The 18,143-nt window shown below is 34.8% G+C and overlaps 1 non-coding gene across 1 annotated transcript; it reads left to right on the forward strand.

Annotated features, from left to right (window-relative positions):
- Nucleotides 1-16,313: 16,313 nt before the first annotated feature.
- Nucleotides 16,314-16,420, forward strand: LOC121214253 (small nucleolar RNA R71). Its single transcript, XR_005909838.1, has one exon. It is a non-coding gene; the product is annotated as a small nucleolar RNA R71 (small nucleolar RNA).
- Nucleotides 16,421-18,143: the final 1,723 nt, after the last annotated feature.

The raw sequence follows: 18,143 nt of genomic DNA on the forward strand, positions 1-18,143 counted from the left end.
GATTCTTGATCCCTAAAGGATGCATAAAACTCTAGGGCTATGGGGATAACAGTGGGCTCTTTAGGAGTCATGCAAAAGCACTCCCATCTATGGTACTGAACTTGTAACAGCCCAAAATTGACCCTAGTCGGGAAGTGGTTTCGGGACTACAAAACCGAGTCATAAAAATAATTAATTTCCATATTCTATGCTTATTATGTGTGTACATGAGTATGTGGAAGTTTCATTCTCCAATTTTGCCAATTGCATGAGAAATTATTAAATAGGGATCGATATGAGACATGGTGAAAATATGATAGGCTAATTTAAAATGGTCTATTAATGCATGTTATGAAAATGATGGGTTTGCATGTCAAATTACCCAAAATTTGAGCTAGTGGTTGGCCATGCTATGGGTGGAAACATGTTGGGAACATGTTGGCTTAGTGAGGTATGTTAGAAAAAAATAAAATAAGGAGTATGGGTAATAAAGAAATGAAAACAAAAAAATGAGTGGTTGTTTCCCCCCCCATTGCCGTGAGCTAAAGAAAGGAAAAGAAAAATTTTGTTCATCCTTTTTCATCCTCTTTTGACCGAAAATTCTAAGGGAGGAGGAAGGAGTTCTTACTTCATGTTTGGTTTGGAAGAGAATTAGGAGGAAGTTTGGCCATGCATGTAACTAGATTGAGGTATGTTTGATATTATTCTTTGAGATTCATGTATATTTTAAGTTGTAAGTTTGAAATCTACCTAGCCATGGTTCAAACTTTGTTAAATGATGGAGATGATATTCGGCCATGCATGTTACATTCTTGGTTGGTATTTTGATGTCTTTGGTGATGAGGTATGGAGATGGTTGACTTTGAGTGTTTGAACTAACTAAGGATCAAATAGATGCATGGGTACAAAGTAGGAAGAATCGGCTACTATGGTTGATACTAATGCCGAATGTGAAAATGTTATATTAAATAATGTATGTGATTTGTGTTAATAATATGAAAAAAAAAATATATTTAGATGTATTATAATTGATAAAGTATTAAATCAAAAGTTGCTAAAATTGCCATTTCTTTAGCCGAATATGTGTTTGATCAATGAAGAATTTGTTGGAAAATATAGGTGAACTTGGTAAGAGTACTCGGCTTAGTGTATAAATGATATAAAGATTTTAGAAATTATTTTTGGTTAGGTGTATGTATGATTAGGTATATTCGGCCATATGAATAAATATATAGATGATGTTAAATTTGATTATGTATAATGGGCCATATAGGGTACACATTGTGATATTAACTTTGATTCTCTATAATTGATCAAGTGGGTGATTAGTAAGGGTGATTGCCGAATATACTAACATACATATGCATGTGTAATTGGATTGTAAATATTTAGCAAGGCGGTTAAACTAGTTGATTTATTGATTAAGCTCAAGGAGTTAAAGGAGGAGAATCGAGCAAAGGCAAAGAAAAGATCATCGAGTAGCCGAGTTGGAACCATCTTACCCAACACAAGTAAGTCATTAAGCATATCTTTGGTATTGATTTAAATGATCGTAATACCTATACCATTGTGTTTAATGAGATGAAATGTATACAAATGTATATGTAAGTAGAGATGAAATTTGTCGAATATAAAAAGGAAGTGAAGCCTATAGAGTGGCTGGTTTTCGGCACTAAGTGTGCGGGCAATAAGTGTCCACGGTCATGAGATTGGCACTAAGTGTGCGGGTTTAAATTGTACAGCACTAAGTGTGCGAGTTTAAAGTACATGGCACTAAGTGTGCGCGGTTGATTATTAAGCACTATGTGTGCGAACCCAATATATATTTTCTATAAATTATTTACATTAAGGGTGCGACTTTACCGAGTCGATTTTGGACAGCGGAAAAGGTAAGTGTGCGAACTTGAAATGCATGGCACTAAGTGTGCGCGGTTGATTATTAAGCACTATGTGTGCGAACCCAATATATATTTTCTATAAATTATTTACATTAAGGGTGCGACTTTACCGAGTCGATTTTGGACAGCGGAAAAGGTAAGTGTGCGAACTTGAAATGCATGGCACTAAGTGTGTGAGTTTAAAGTGCATGGCACTAAGTGTGCGTGGTTGATTACTAAACGTTATGTGTGCAACCCAATATATATTTTCTATAAATTATTTACATGAAGGGTGCGACTTTACCGAGTCAATTTTGGACAGCGGAAAAAGGTAAGTACCTTGAGTTCATGGCTAATAGGCGCTATGTTTATATTTGGAGTTGAGCTTGGTAAGTTTTGAACCTATGTGACGATTATAGTTGAAGTCACGTACATAAGGTTCATTGTGGAATAGGTGAAAGTTCGTTTAATTGTATGATTATAACGAAAATAAAATGATGTATGAAAGGTCAATGTAGGACTTGGTATGAGATTGAACCATAGGGTTTAAGGAACTATGGTATAGTTTGGTATGGATGGAGTACTTAACCTCATTTCATTGTTTCCTGTTGTGATAATTTTATTAATGGGTGGTTGTGGAATGCTTATGGCTTACTGAGTTATATACTCATTCGGTGTTTGCTTGTCACCTATTCTAGGTTTCTTGGACTCGTCTCTTTTTGCGTGATCGTGCCGTCGTCGAAGTCATCACATCGGCTAGCAACCTTTGGTATTTTCTTCTTAGTTGGTCTAAGAGAACATTTCGGCATGTATAGGCTAATATGTTTTGTTGAAATTTGGTATGTAAACTTTTAGCCATGCGAAAATGGCATAATGTTCGGTTGAATTTGGTTCTAATGTTGGGTCGTAAGTCTTGGTAATACGATTTTTATGCCATATGTCATGGCTGATTAATTTTGGTGTTAAGATTCATGATATGGCAATAGCGTAGTAGGGATATGTTTGACAATGATTAGCCTTTGGTATGGCTAGTCATGACTATAATTTTGTGATATGTATGATGAATTACTAGTTAGATCAATGAGGAATCACGAAATGGACATAGTTGCTTCAGTAACAGATGCTGGCAGCAGCAGTGACGTGGGATTTAAAAATTACAAAAATTAGTAGGAATGGAATTAAATAGTGAATAAATTATGTAATCGAAGCTCGATGAGTCTATTTTCATATAGAAGTAACAAAACAATCATATGGACAGTATGTTAAGAGATATTCAGGTTCTCGTGAGACAGGGCCAGAACGGTTTCTGGGTTCCCTGTTCCGACTTTGGAAATTCATTATAAATTAACCAGAGATAATTAGGAGCCATACCATATATGTATAGATTCCTCTATGAGTCTAGTTTCTATAGAAACAAACGGCATCAGTATTGAAGCTCTGTACAGGGAGATATCCAGGTCGTAATGCGCAAAGGTCAGTGTAGTCGACCCCAGTAACATGGGAGACTTTGACTAATAAACTGTACTAATTGGCCCGACCAAAAATTCTAGAAAAAAAATATGTAGATGGGCATATGAGTCTAGTTTCAGGGAAAATTCACGGAACTGGATTTCGAGTTCCAGAACTCAAGATATGATTTTTAAAGCGACTAGCACGCAGATTGGCAGCTTGTCTGGAAAAATTTTAATAAGTGGTTTGAAGCCTGTTAACACCTCGTGTTCGACTCCGGCGACGGTCTCGGGTTCGGGGTGTTACAGAACTAACATCCAAATTTCATTACAAAGAATCATTGATGGTTTGAAATCTCATTAGTGAATGAATGTCTTTCCTTGTAGTTCCAGAAAATATTTTTAACATTCGGGTTTGAAAATTTTGTGGGGTTCACAACTAGTGATGACTCTTATTCACTAGTTCTTCTAGACTTCCTAGGAACCACTTTCAAGAATATTTAACGAGAATGAACTAAAAAAAATCAAGCAATATATTTGAAAGTAAACAAAAGACAATGCAATGGAATAGTATAAATCTAATAGGAACCCTAAACCTTGTTTCCAAGCTCGAGATTCCTTGTGAAAATCCATTGCACGCTCCTTGTCAATGTGGTGGTTTTGTCCCTGTACAAAGTAGAACAAAAGCAAAAGAAAGGAATAGGAAGAAAAATTTATAGCAAAATAGAAAGAAAAAGAAAAGGGGCTTTTGATAATGAAGAGTTTAGAAGGTTTTAGAGTTAGGAAGGATTTAGGAATAAGTTAAATATGTTTAAGTTTTAAAAATATTGGTGCTTTTAGGTTAAAAATCAAGTACAATAAGGGTTAAAGCCAGCAGGTTGTGCAACGGGTTTGGTCGACCTTGCAAAAGATTGCAGTGATGTCGCGACATAGGGGTTCCATGTTGAAACACCCCTGGTAGGCTACCGATGTCGCGACACACCTTGAAATTTTTAGATATTTGGGGCTACTAACTACTAATTCATGATACAGAGGTGCTATGTCGCAACATCGAGTAGAATTGCTTGATTTCCTAAACTTATGATCGGTTTTGCGACATGGAGGTTATGTGTTGCAACATCGACTCTGTTTTGGTCCTTCTTGAATATCAAAGTGTTCAGAACATATATAACATATTTCTAAATAGTTTAAATTAAATTAATTCCTAATATACCTGTAAGTCTATTAAAATACAATAGTTTACAAAAAAAATTAAAGTAGTTTTAAAAAATGTTAGGTATTGTTGTTGGATTCGTCCGTAAGCTCCGTTAGTGTATACATGGATGCGTCTTTGATTTTTTTCCCATCCGTATTGGTCTAGCATCCATCATGCCATTCCACCTTTTTTTTTGCTTGTCCCATTCGTTGAAATTGTTCTTCCGAACTACACTAATCAAGGAAAATACCTTTTTTCGGGTCAAGATAGTTAAGGTGTAACATCCCCATTTAGGGCCTAGTTGGAACAATAGTTTCGGGGCCACAAATCTGATGAGGAAAAAAATTATTTTTACTATATTTTTATGGCCTACAATTTCGCTGAATGATTTCGTGAAAATTTCATTCAAAATTTTGAAGTTTGGGACTCAATTTAGTCAAAAGGACTAAATTGTAAAAAGTGAAAAAGTTGAGTTTTATATGTTAAAGGTATTTAATTGTTATGGAACTATAAATTAGGGGTCCTTATATGGTAATTAGACCACTGGTTAGTGATGGACAAAAATGGACGTGAGATAAGTGAAATATGATTTTTTTTGAAGTAAGAGCATTTTAGTCATTTAGCAAATAAATAGAATTAAAAAAGAAAAAGATGTAAAAATTGTGTTCATCATCCTTGCTTGCTACCAAAACTTGAAGGAATCCATAACTAGGGTTTCTTCACTTTCTTAAGCTCATAATCAAGAAGAACGAAATCTGGAGCTAGACTGGGGAAAGAAAAACATTGAGGACTAAAGTGTTAGATTTGATACCATTTTTGTACCGAGGTAAGTTTACGGTAAATAAATGCAATATTTCAATAATTATTATTAATGCTGCTATTTTCCAGCAATTATGTATTTATTTCATGAAATTATTTAATGTTGACTTAAGTATGAGATGACAGAGAATTAGTGATAAAAGCCCAGTTGAAACATTAGGAGTGTATCGGATACAAATGTCATGACATTTGGGTGATGAGATCCCATGTAAGACCATATTTGGAACATGGCATTGGCATCATTGAGGTTATGAAAGGTCCCATGTAAGACCATGTCTGGGAAATGGCATTGGCACCGAGATGAGAGGTCCCCCATAAGACCGTGTCTGGGACATGGCATGGGCACCAATATGAGAACTCTCATATAAGACCATATCTGGGATATGGCATTGGTAGTACAAGAAACATCCCATGTAAGACCATGTCTGGGACATGGCTTTGGCATGTTATTATCAGAAAAGAGACCCAAGGATCCTTATTATTCCAATGTTGCTCAATAGGCTAAAAAAACGGATTATGTTCTATGGAAGTTCAAGTAAAAGTATAATTAGCAACTTCAGGTGAGTTATAAGAGTTAAGAATATGTTATGATATCTGTGAGAACCAATATTTCAGCAAGAGAATAGTAAGTTGTAATCTTAAGATATCTAAATAGGTAAGTAAATAAACAAGTAAATGAGAGTAAGTAAAGAGGAAACTTAAGATCATGATAATTGCATATCATTATTTGTTTTAAATGTTGTTATTTATGTACTTGTAAACTTACTGAGCTTTTTGCTTACTTCTTTTATTTCTTTTTCTTTCATGTAGTATTATCAAACATAGTCGGGATCTTGAAGACGTCGGAGAGCGTTCACACTATCAACAACCACAACTCGGTATTTTAAGATGATAAATGTTTTGAGCTACGACATGTATAGGGACTTTGTCATTTCAATTGTATATTCTTAAGATATGACCAAAAGATGATATGTAAATATTTGATGGTGAATAGTTATTAAAATGGCTAAGTATGAAGGTGTTTGTTGTTATAAATGTCTAGGTGATAAATTATGCATAGAAATCATGAAAAAGTATAAATTGGTAGTGAATCAGTTTCGAGACAGCACTAGTGACGTAATTTTGAAAAATCACCAAGGGTGGTAGAAAATGAATTAGAGGGTGGATGAGATATAGAATTAAATATTATTGGGTCTATTTTCATTGAAAAATAACGGTGTAGACAAAGGAACTATATATTCTTAGATATTTTCATTTTAGTTAGACAAGGTCAAAGTGGTTTTCGGAATCCCCTGTTCTGACTTTCGAAAATCATTAAACATTTTACAAAAATATGTATGAGTTGTAATTTATATTTCTAGATTCCTTATCAAGTCTAATTTCTGTAGAAATAAGTGAGAACACCATATGAAGTCTTTACAATGAGATAATTAAATTTTAGTAACGAGAGGGTAGGATAGTCGACCAGTGAAATAGGGCGGATTTTAACTAATAAAATGTACAAATTTGCTAAGCCAAAAATTTTGAAAAATTTATGCTAAAAATATATATGAGTCTAGTTTTAGGGAAAATTTACAGATCTAAATTTCGAGTTTTGTAGCTTGAGTTATAATTAATTTAGTAACTACTGCGCAGGTAGATAGCTTTGCTGTAAATAGTGAAATTAATTTCAAAAGTAACATTTTATGCCCCAAACTTTTAAGTTAAGTCATGTAACGCCTCATGCTCGACTCCAGAAATAGTTTTGGGTAAGGAGTGTTACATTTTCTTTGTATCAGAGCAGGTTTAGTCGGCTCTCAGAATATTCAGTATGAATAAGATTCTAGCTATACATGTCATACTTATATATTTTGATAGTGTGACGACTCTTGGTGATTTTGAAATGTTTTCTTTTATAGTTATGGATCCGAAAGAGCTGGTACAGATGAAGTAGAGAGTAATGCGCCCACTCCCACAGAAGGGACGGTGCCACCAGATGTTAATGTTAGTGAAAGGCCTATTTCAGTTTGTCAGGAAGGAGGAGCTCGAGAAGCCTTTTTCCAAGCTATGACTGATTGCTTTGCCGAGTTCGTTTGCACGAATCTGGCTATTAGACCTCCACGCCCTCATGACTCTCAGGTTCCCCATGTTGCTTCTCCAGCCGCAAGTATATTTATCAAGGAAAGGCCATCAGTTGATAAGATCAGAAAATAAGGGGCTGAAGAATTTTGAGCTACTAAAGACGATGATGTAGAGAAAGCAGAATTTTGGCTCAAGAATAAAATTAGAGTTTTTGATGAATTATCTTGTACACCTAAAGAATGTATAAAGTGTGTTGTCTCACTTCTCAGAGATTCGGCCTATCATTGGTGGAAGACTCTTGTGTCAGTGGTACCTAGTGAGAGGGTTACTTGGATTTCTTTCAGGAGGAGTTTCGTAAGAAGTACATTAGTCGGATATTTATAGATCAGGAAAGATAAGAATTCCTTGAGTTAAAACAAGGTAAGATGATTGTGACCGAGTATGAACGCGAATTTGTTAGACTTAGTAATATGCTCGGAAGTTTGTGTCCACTGAAGTTAACATGTGCAAGAGATTTGAAGACGGGCTCAATGATGATATTCAACTGTCAGTGGGTGTTTTAGAAATCAGAGAGTTTGTTGTTCTGGTTGAGAGAGCCTGTAAAGCAGAGGATTTGTTTAAAGAAAAAGAAAAGGGCAAAGCTGAAATTGAAACGTAAGACACGAAGAAAAGGCAGATGAGCAGATCATTTCAGTCTATTTCCAAGAGGCCTAGAGAGTTCCCTAGTGGATAAAATTTTCCAACCAAATATTTGAGTCGAAGCAGAGGCAGAAGATTTGAGGGTTCTAGAGCTCAAACTACTACAGTTGCAAGTACGAGTAGTACTCGACCCACTAGGCCAGAATGTGCCCAATGCGATAGACGTCATCCTAGAGAGTGTAGAGCAAATGAAAATGCCTGTTTCAAATGTGGTGCACCAGACCATTTTATTCGGGATTGTCCCGAAACAACTAAAAGAGAAGTAATATTGAGTGCGAGATCAGGAAATGCTTCTACTAGAGGCAGATCACAGAGGAACCCAGGAGTTGGAGCAAGTAATAGGGGTACGTCTAGAGACTTAGTAGCTAGATCAGATGTTAGAGCACCCACAAGAACATATGCTATTCGTGCTCGGGAAGAGGTATCCTCCCATGATGTGATTACGGGTACATTTTCTCTCTATGATACTAATGTTATTGCTTTAATTGATCCGAGTTCGACTTATTCTTATGTTTGTATGAGATTGATGCCTAGTATGAACATGCCTATAAAATCCACTTAATTTGTAATTAAAGTATCAAATCCATTAGGCCAGTATGTGTTAGTAGATAAAGTATGTAAGAGTTTCCCTTTGATGATTAGAGGTCACTGTTTTGTGGCCGATCTCATGCTATTGCCTTTTGATGAGTTTGATGTGATTCTTGGTATAGATTGGTTGACTGTCCATGATGTGATAGTAAATTGCGGAAAGAAATACATTGAGTTGAAATGTGAAAATAGTGATATTATCCGGGTTGATTCAGATGAGTCAAATGTTTCTCTCTCTATGATTTATGTTATGTCTGCTTAGAAATGTTTGAGAAAAGGGTGTGAAGCTTATCTTGCTTTTGTATTGAACACTAAAGATCCAGAGTTGAAAATTAAATCAGTGCCAGTGGAACATGAGTATTTAGATGTGTTCCCGGAAGAATTGTCAGGTTTGCCTCCTGTTAGAGAAGTTGAATTTGGTATTGAGTTGATTCCAGGTACAACTCTTATTTCTATTGCTCTTTATAGAATGGCCCCGTTGGAATTGAAAGAATTGAAAGCTCAATTGCAGGAATTAACTGATAAAGGTTTTGCAAGGCCTAGTTGTTCTCCTTGGGGCGCACCAGTGCTTTTTGAAAAAAAGAAAGACGGTTCAATGAGATTATGCATAGATTACCGGCAGCTTAATAAGGTAACTATAAAGAACAAATATCCACTACCTAGAATTGATGATCAGTTTGACCAGTTGAAAGGAGCTACTGTGTTTTTTAAGATAGACTTGAGATCCGGTTATTATCAGTTGAGGGTTAAAGAGTCAGATGTTCCGAAGACTGCTTTTTTGACTAGGTATGGTCACTATGAGTTCCTTGTGATGCTATTTGGATTGACTAATGCTCCTGTTGTTTTTATGGACTTAATGAATCAAATTTTTAGACCTTACTTAGATAAATTTGTAGTTTTGTTCATTGATGATATTCTGATTTATTTTCGTGATGAGATTGAACATGCCGAGCATTTGAGAACCGTTTTACAGATTTTGAAGGATAATAAGCTTTATGCCAAGTTTAGTAAAAGTGAGTTCTGGCTTCGGGAAGTTGGATTCCTTGGACACATTGTCTCAGGCGATGGTATTAAAGTTGATCCAAGTAAAATTTAAGTAATTGTTAATTAGAAGCCTCCTAAAAATGTATCAGAGGTTAGGAGCTTTCTTGGATTATCTAGTTATTACCGACAATTTGTAAAGGGGCTTTCCATGATAGCTACCCCATTAACAAGGTTGTTACAGAAAGATGCCAGGTTTGAATGAACTTAAAAGAGTTAGCAGAGTTTTGACAAGTTAAAGGCACTGTTGACTGAAGCTCCTGTTTTAGTACAGCTAGAATCGGGTAAAGAATTTGTGATTTATAGTGATGCATCCTTGAACGGATTGGGTTGTGTACTTATGCAGGAAGATAAAGTAATTGCATATGCTTCCAGACAGTTAAAGCCACATGAGAAAAACTATCAAACGCATGATTTAGAGCTGGCTGCCATTGTGTTTGCGTTGAAGATTTGGAGACATTACTTGTATGGTGAGAAGTGCCGAATATTTACTGACCATAAAAGCTTGAAGTACTTGATGACTCAGAAATATTTGAATCTGAGGCAAAGAAGATGGCTAGAGTTGATTAAAGATTATGAGTTAGTGATTGACTACCACCAGGGTAAGGCAAATGTTGTTGTTGATGCCTTGAGTAGAAAATCTTTATTTGCATTGAGAGCTTTGAATACCAGTTTGGTCTTATCAGATGATGGTTCCATTTTAGCTGAGTTGAGGGCTAAACCAATATTTCTTGAAGAAATCTATGAAGCTCAGAAAAATGACAGTGAGTTGTAAGTTAAAAGAGCTCAATGCGAATCGGGTGTAGAGTCAGATTTTCAAATCAGTTCTAACGGTTGTTTGATGTTTAGAGACAGAGTATGTGTGCCAAAGAATGGTGAGCTTATTCAGAAGATCTTACAGGAAGCACATAGTTGTTCTTTGTCTATTCATTCAGGTAGTACAAAGATGTATAATGATCTAAAGAAAATGTACTGGAGGGCAGGAATAAAAATAGATATTTCAGAATTTGTTTCTAGATGCTTGATCTGTCAACAGGTGAAGATTGAACATCAGGTACTTTCAGGTTTATTGCAGCCTGTGTTAGTTCCTGACTGGAAATGGGACCGAGTTACCATGGATTTTGTAGCAGGGTTACTGTTGACACCGAAAAAAAGATGCAGTATGGGTTGTAATTGATAAGCTAACGAAGTCAGATCATTTTATTCTGGATCGTATGGATTATTCACTTGACATGTTGGCTGAATTTTATGTTTCAGAGATAGTTAGACTACATGGAGTACCGTTATCGATTATCTCAGACTGAGATCCGAGATTTACATCACGGTTTTGGAGGAAATTGCAGGAAGCTTTGGGTACAAAGTGAAATTTCAGTACAGCTTTTCATCCTCAGACCGATGGTCAGTCAGAGAGAGTTATTCAGCTACTTGAAGATATGCTTAGATGTTGTGTTTTAAAATTTCAAGGCAGTTGGGAGAAATATTTGCCATTGGTAGAGTTTGCTTATAATAATAGTTATCAGTCGAATTTGAAGATGGCACCTTATGAAGCTTTGTATGGATGTAAATGTCGTACGCCTTTATATTGGACAAAACTTCAGGAAAATCAGATTTACAGGGTTGATTTAGTCAAAGAAACGGAAGAAAAAGTAAAAGTTATCAGAGATTGTTTAAAAGCAGCTTTAGACAGACAAAAGTCATGCAGATTTAAAAAGAAAAGAGATCGAGTTTCAAGTTGGTGACAAAGTGTTTTTGAAAGTATCCCTGTGGAAGAAAATTTTCAGATTTGGCAAGAAAGGCAAACTATGTCCACGTTTCATTGGACCGTTCGAGGTGACTGAAAGAGTTGGGGCCTTAGCATATCAGTTAGCTTTGCCAACTGAGTTAGAGAAGATTCATAATGTATTCCATGTGTCTATGTTACGTCGTTACCGTTCTGATCCGTCACATGTGATCTCACCGACAGAGGTTAAGATTCGGCCAGGCATGACTTATGTTGAAGAACCGATAAAAATTCTTGATCGAGAGATTAAACAACTAAGGAACAAAAGTATTACACTTGTGAAAGTATTATGGAATAGGCATGGAGTTGATGAGGCTACATGGGAGCCAGAAGAGGCCATGCAAAAATAGTACCCAAATCTCTTCACAGGTAAGATTTTCGGGGACGAAAATCCCAAAAAGGGGGGAGAAATGTAACATTCCGATTTAGGGCCTAGTTGAAACAGTGGTTTCGGGACCACAAATTCGATGAGGAAAAAAATATTTTTACTATATTTTTATTGCTTACAATTTCACGGAATGATTTTGTGAAAATTTCGTTCAAAAATTTTGACGTTTGGGCACTCAATTTAGTCAAAAGGACTAAATTGTAAAAAGTGCAAAAATTAAGTTTTATATGTTAAAGGTATTTAATTGTTATGGAACTATAAATTATGGGTCCTTATATGGTAATTAGACCATTAGTTAGTGATGGACAAGATTGGACATGAGATAAGTGAAATACGATTTTTTTAAGTAAGGGCATTTTAGTCATTTAGTAAATAAATAAAATTAAAAGGGAAAAAGATGTAAAAATTGTGTTCATCATCCTTGCTTGCTGCCAAAACTTGAAGGAAGCCATAGCTAGGGTTTCTCCACTTTCTCAAAGCTCATAATCAAGAAGAACAAAATCCGGAGGTAGACTGGGGAAAGAAAAAGATTGAGGACTAAAGTGTTAGATTTGATCACATTTTTGTACCGAGGTAGGTTTACGATAAATAAATACAATATTTAAATAATTATTATTAATGCTGCTATTTTCCAGCAATTTTGTATTTATTTCATGAAATTATTTAATGTTGACTTAAGTATGAGATGACAGAGAATCAGTGATAAAAGCCCCGTTGAAACATTAGGAGTGTACTGGATACAAATGTCATGACATTTGGGTGATGAGGTCCCATGTAAGACCATGTTTGGAACATGGCATTGGCATCATTGAGGTTATGAGAGGTCCATGTAAGACCATGTCTGGGACATGGCATTGGCACCGAGATGAGAGGTCCCCCGTAAGACCGTGTCTGGGACATGGCATGGGAACCGATATGAGAAATCTCATGTAAGACCATATCTGGGATATGGCATTGGCAGTACAAGAAACATCCCATGTAAGACCATGTCTGGGACATGGCTTCGGCATGTTATTATCAGAAAAGAGACCCAAGTATCCTTATTATTCCAATGTTGCTCAACGGGCTAAGAAAAACGGATTATGTTCTATGGAAGTTCAAGTAAAAGTATAATTAGCAACTTCAGGTGAGTTATAAGAGTTAAGAATATGTTATGATATCTGTGAGAACCAATATTTCAGCAAGAGAAGAGTAAGTTGTAATCTTAAGCTATCTAAATAGGTAAGTAAATAAACAAGTAAATGAGAGTAAGTAAAGAGGGAACTTAAGAACATGATACTTGCATATCATTATTTGTGTTAAATGTTGTTATTTATTTACTTGTAAAATTACTAAGCTTTATGCTTACTTCTTTAATTTCTTTTTCTTTTATGTAGTATTATCAAGCATAGTTGGGATCTTGAAGACGTCGGAGAGCGTTCACACTATCAACCACCACAACTCGGTATATTAAATGATAAATGTTTTGAGCTATGGCATGTATAGGGACTTGGTCATTTCGATTGTATATTCTTAAGATATGACCGAAAGATGATATGTAAATATTTGATGATGAATAGTTATTAAAATGGCTAAGTATGAAGGTGTTTGTTGTTATAAATGTCTAGGTGATAAATTATGCATAGAAATCATGAAAAAGTAAAAATTGGTAGTGAATCAATTTTGAGACAACAGTAGTGACGTGATTTTGAAAAATTACCAAGGATGGTAGAAAATGAATTAGAGGGTGGATGAGATATAGAATTAAATATTATTGAGACCATTTTCATAGAAAAATAACGGTGTAGACAAAGGAACTATATATTTTGAGATATTTGCATTTTAGTTAGACAAGGTCAAAGTGGTTTTTGGATTCCCCTGTTCTGACTTTGGAAAGGCATTAAAAATTGTACAAAAATATTTATGAGTTGTAATTTATATGTATAGATTCCTTATTGAGTATAATTTCTGTAGAAACAGGTGAGAACACCATATGAAGTCTGTACAATGAGATAATTAATTTTTAGTAACGAGAGGTCAGGATAGTCGATTAGTGAAATAGGGGAGAATTTAACTACTAAAATTCACCTATTGGCTGAACCAAAAATTCTGAAAAATTTATGGTAAAAATATATATGAGTCTAGTTTTAGGGAAAATTTACGAATCTAAATTTCAAGGTTCGTAGCTCGAGTTATAATTAATTTGGTAACTGCTGTGCAGGTGGATAGCTTTGTTGTGAATAGTGAAATTAATTTCAAAAGTAAAATTTTATGCCCTGAACTTTTAAGTTAAGTTAGGTAACGCCTCATGCTCGACTCTGGCAACGGTCTTGGGTAAGGGGTGTTACATAGGAGTTTTTAGAGATATTTCATAACATGAATTCCCTAAGTTTTCGCTAACTCCCTTATTTTTTTAGTGACCGCATTCGAATATTTCAGTTTCACCAGTAATTTTCATAATTAATTCATTATTTTCTAGATCAATAGTGCACCTCGATGTGGGTAAAAATGGTCTAGCTTTGCTGCGATGCTAATGATGGCTTTGTGCCAGTCATAGTACCGTTACTGATGGCTTTGTGTTGATCATAGTACCGTTACTGATGGCTTTGTGCCGATCATATTACCGTTACCGATGGTTGTGTGTCGATCATTTCACTATTACAGATTGCTGTGTGTCGGTCATATCACTGCTACTGATGGCTTTGTGCCGGTCATGATTCCTAGCTTATAATATTATTTAACATAATTAACTGAATATACTCATATAAAAACAACACTGACCATCCATAATGCTAAATCATTATGGTTTAATTACCATATAAGTCCTCTATATTTAACAAAATAAGCCATTTAATTAATAAAAATAAATAATGAATGAATTTTGCAAATTTTATTATTTAGTCCTTTTTCTTTAATTAATTAACTAATCACTAAAATTTCAAGACCAAATTTGAATTTACCTATATAATAACTCTATAAATATTTTTATAAAATAAATACGAGCTCGGTTTATAGAAACGAGGTCCTGAAACCTTAGTGTTCAAAAATATTTGGCTTTAGGGACAAACCACTTGTACTTAACTATTCATTCAATTAATAAAATTATCAAATCAAAATTCAATATAATACTACATTTGACACGTAAATATTAAATAATAATAACTACGAACTCACTCGTCATATTTGTGGCCTCAAAACCACTATTTTTGACACCATTGAAAAACGAGTTGCTACAGTGAATGTCCCCTATATCTATCGTAATTGTAAAACTCCCCAGGTTATTTAGTTTTGTGGGTATCTATTTATAAATTATCACACTACATGATACATCTATATTAACTTGCTCTCCTGTTTTAAATTTCTTAAACCTAGCCATTATTTTATTAAGTACTTAGTGTATTTAGTAACTTTTTCAATTAATTTTATTAGAGCAAGTTAAAATCAAGTGACTTGAATAAGTTTAAAAAGCTTACAATTTCTATTTCACCCCTTTTGTTTATCCTTTAGCTGTGAGTAGAATGGTACCTTGGGAAGTACAGGTTCTCTATTCAGCTCATCTATTGGCTTGACTACCTTTTTTGGTTTTGGTTCAGCATCGTCGTTTCGAGAAGTTTCTTCTCGAAGATCATCAGTATCCTCCTTATCCTCCTCTTGAGTTAGGTTATCTGGGCTACTCAATACTTTACCTGAATGGAGCACAATTGCTTTTATGTGTTCCTTCTCTACTCTCCGAGGATTATTCTCGATGTTGCTTGGGATCTCGGTGCCAATTTACCTTTTGATATCCCCCACCATGCTCATCAATTGGCTCATTTGATCTTCGAGTTTCGTCAATGTCTTAGTTGTTTAGGTGCACTTAGACTGCACTTGTTTCATTTTAGTTTACATTAATTGCATCTCTTCCTTTATTCGGTCTAGTCGTTGACCACATACAATATTGTCATTTAGCTTGGCCCTTTCCTAAGGTTTCTGCAGATATGGAGGTTGCTAAGTGGTATTTTTTCTGAAAGTGTTAGAACTATTATCTCCTTCCTGATTGCCGCCCTATTTTAGATTCTAGTGGTCTCTCCAGTTAGGATTATAAGTATTTGAGTAGGGATTTCTGCCCTTATTCCCAATGTAGTTCACATTCTTGGCTAGGTTCTCGGGATATTGACCAATAGCTTTATCTCCATCGTATATCAAATATCCACTAGATGTTGACTCAATCCGGTTGAGTCTTTACAAGATCTATTGGTATTTTTCATCATCCTGAATAGCTTTCACCGCGAATGGTCTTTTGCCATAAGTAAATCGTTCATTTGGCCACTGATAAGAATTCATTGCCATGCTTTCTATAAGATCATACACATCCTCATATGTTCAGTTTACCAGGGCTCTTCCTGTTGATCCATCTAGTCTTGATCTTGCATTTGCCTCTATCTCATTGTAGAATATCTGCAATCGTTACCATTTGGGCAAACCATGGTGTCGACATCTTTAGACCAATGTCTTAAACCATTCCCAAGCTTCGTGAACACTTTCTCCTTCTAATTTCTTGAACATTGAAATCTCCCTCCTGAGTTGTACTGTCTTACTAATGGAAAATAACTTGTGTAGAAACTTCTCTGCAAGTTCATTCCATGTCGTGATAGATCCTGGTGCTTGTGAATCTAACCAAGAGAAATTGTTATTTATTAAGGAGAAAGGGAACAACCGGAGACGAATAGCATCATTGGTGACCCCGTTAAATTTACAAGTATTAAAAAGTTAGAGAAACCACTTTAGATGTTGATTTGGGTCCTCCGTCATTGTCCCTCCAAATTGTATACTATTCTATATCATCTGGATCATGATTGGTTTGATCTCAAAGTTATTTATCATGATGGCTGGCCTTGATATGCTAGCTTACACCATATCTAGATTTGGTACCACATAGTCTCTTAAGGTTCTTTCTTCTCGTGCCATTGGTAGGTTTAACACTAGTTGTAGTGGTGGTCGTGGTAAGTCAGCTTCGTCAAACAGTAGGTTTTCTCGTGGTGGATTAATCCTAATAGGTGGGTTATTTTGTATCCGTTGTTGTTGTTTCTATCAACAATTTCTATGAATTATTCTTTTTAGATCTATGACTAGCTCTATAGGTGTGCCATTACTACAAGTCATACAGTGAAACCACAAAAAAATTAAAAATGTTAGTGAAGAAAAATAAAATAAAAACCAAAAACTAAAATTGCTTCTATAATTTAAAATTTTTCGAATTATTCTTTTGAACGCAAAAATTAAAACTAATTTAGTAACGTTGCCTCCTCGACAACGACATCAACAACGTACTAACGTCTAGTGTTTAATTCCTGTAAAAAAATATAAGTGTTAGGCGTGTGTAACAATCCATTTTATATTGAATTTTGATTTGATGGATTTTAGTTACTTTAATAAATAGTTAAGTATAAGTGGTTGTCTCAAAAGTCAAGTGGTTTTAGAAAACGAGGTATCTAAATCTCGTTTCTATAAATACTTATGGAGTGATTATATAGGTGTATTAAATTTTGGTCCAAAAATTTTAAGGTTTGGATAGTTAATTAATTAAAAAGGATTAAATTGTAAATACTGTAAAACTTGATCACTATTGATTTTATTAGTTAAAATGCTTAATTAATACATGTTGAAGGGTTTAAGTGATAATTAAATCACTTTTAATGGAATGGATGGTTAATGTCTTAATTTTAAAGGTTTTTATATGCTTAAATTTATTTAAATTAATATTATTATATGTTAAAATAAACAAAGCCAACATGGTCTCTTTCATTTTTATTCTTCCTCACCCGAAGTCACCATTGTTAAGCTAATGGAGTTTAGGTCAAGCTTTTTCTTAATGCATGGTCTAAAAATCAAGCCTGTTTTTTCTAATTTTTATGTTTTTGAGATCCTTGCATCTAGGTCCAGCTAACCCGTACCTCTGTTTTTGAAGTTGTTAAGGATTTTGGATTTTGTCATCGATGAATCTTTGTTATTTTTTATGTTAAATTATATCACCCCTAACCTGTCTCTATCGTCAAATTAAAGTTACGGAGTATTACTATACAATCAAGAAACATTTATACATATAAAGTTAAAATAAATGAATAACATTAAAAATATATCAATCATATGCATTTTGTCCTTAAATCGAGCCTTCGAGGCCCTAAAAATAGCTTTGAAGCAATTCGGGGCTAATTTGAAACAAAACAGAAGATCTATGAAAAAGTTGTAAAAATTGGAAAATAGAGGTCACACGGCCGTGTCGATAATCTATACATAGTCTCATTGACCG

This window comes from Gossypium hirsutum, chromosome D01 (assembly GCF_007990345.1).
Source record: "Gossypium hirsutum isolate 1008001.06 chromosome D01, Gossypium_hirsutum_v2.1, whole genome shotgun sequence".
NCBI classification, from domain to species: Eukaryota; Viridiplantae; Streptophyta; class Magnoliopsida; order Malvales; family Malvaceae; genus Gossypium; species Gossypium hirsutum.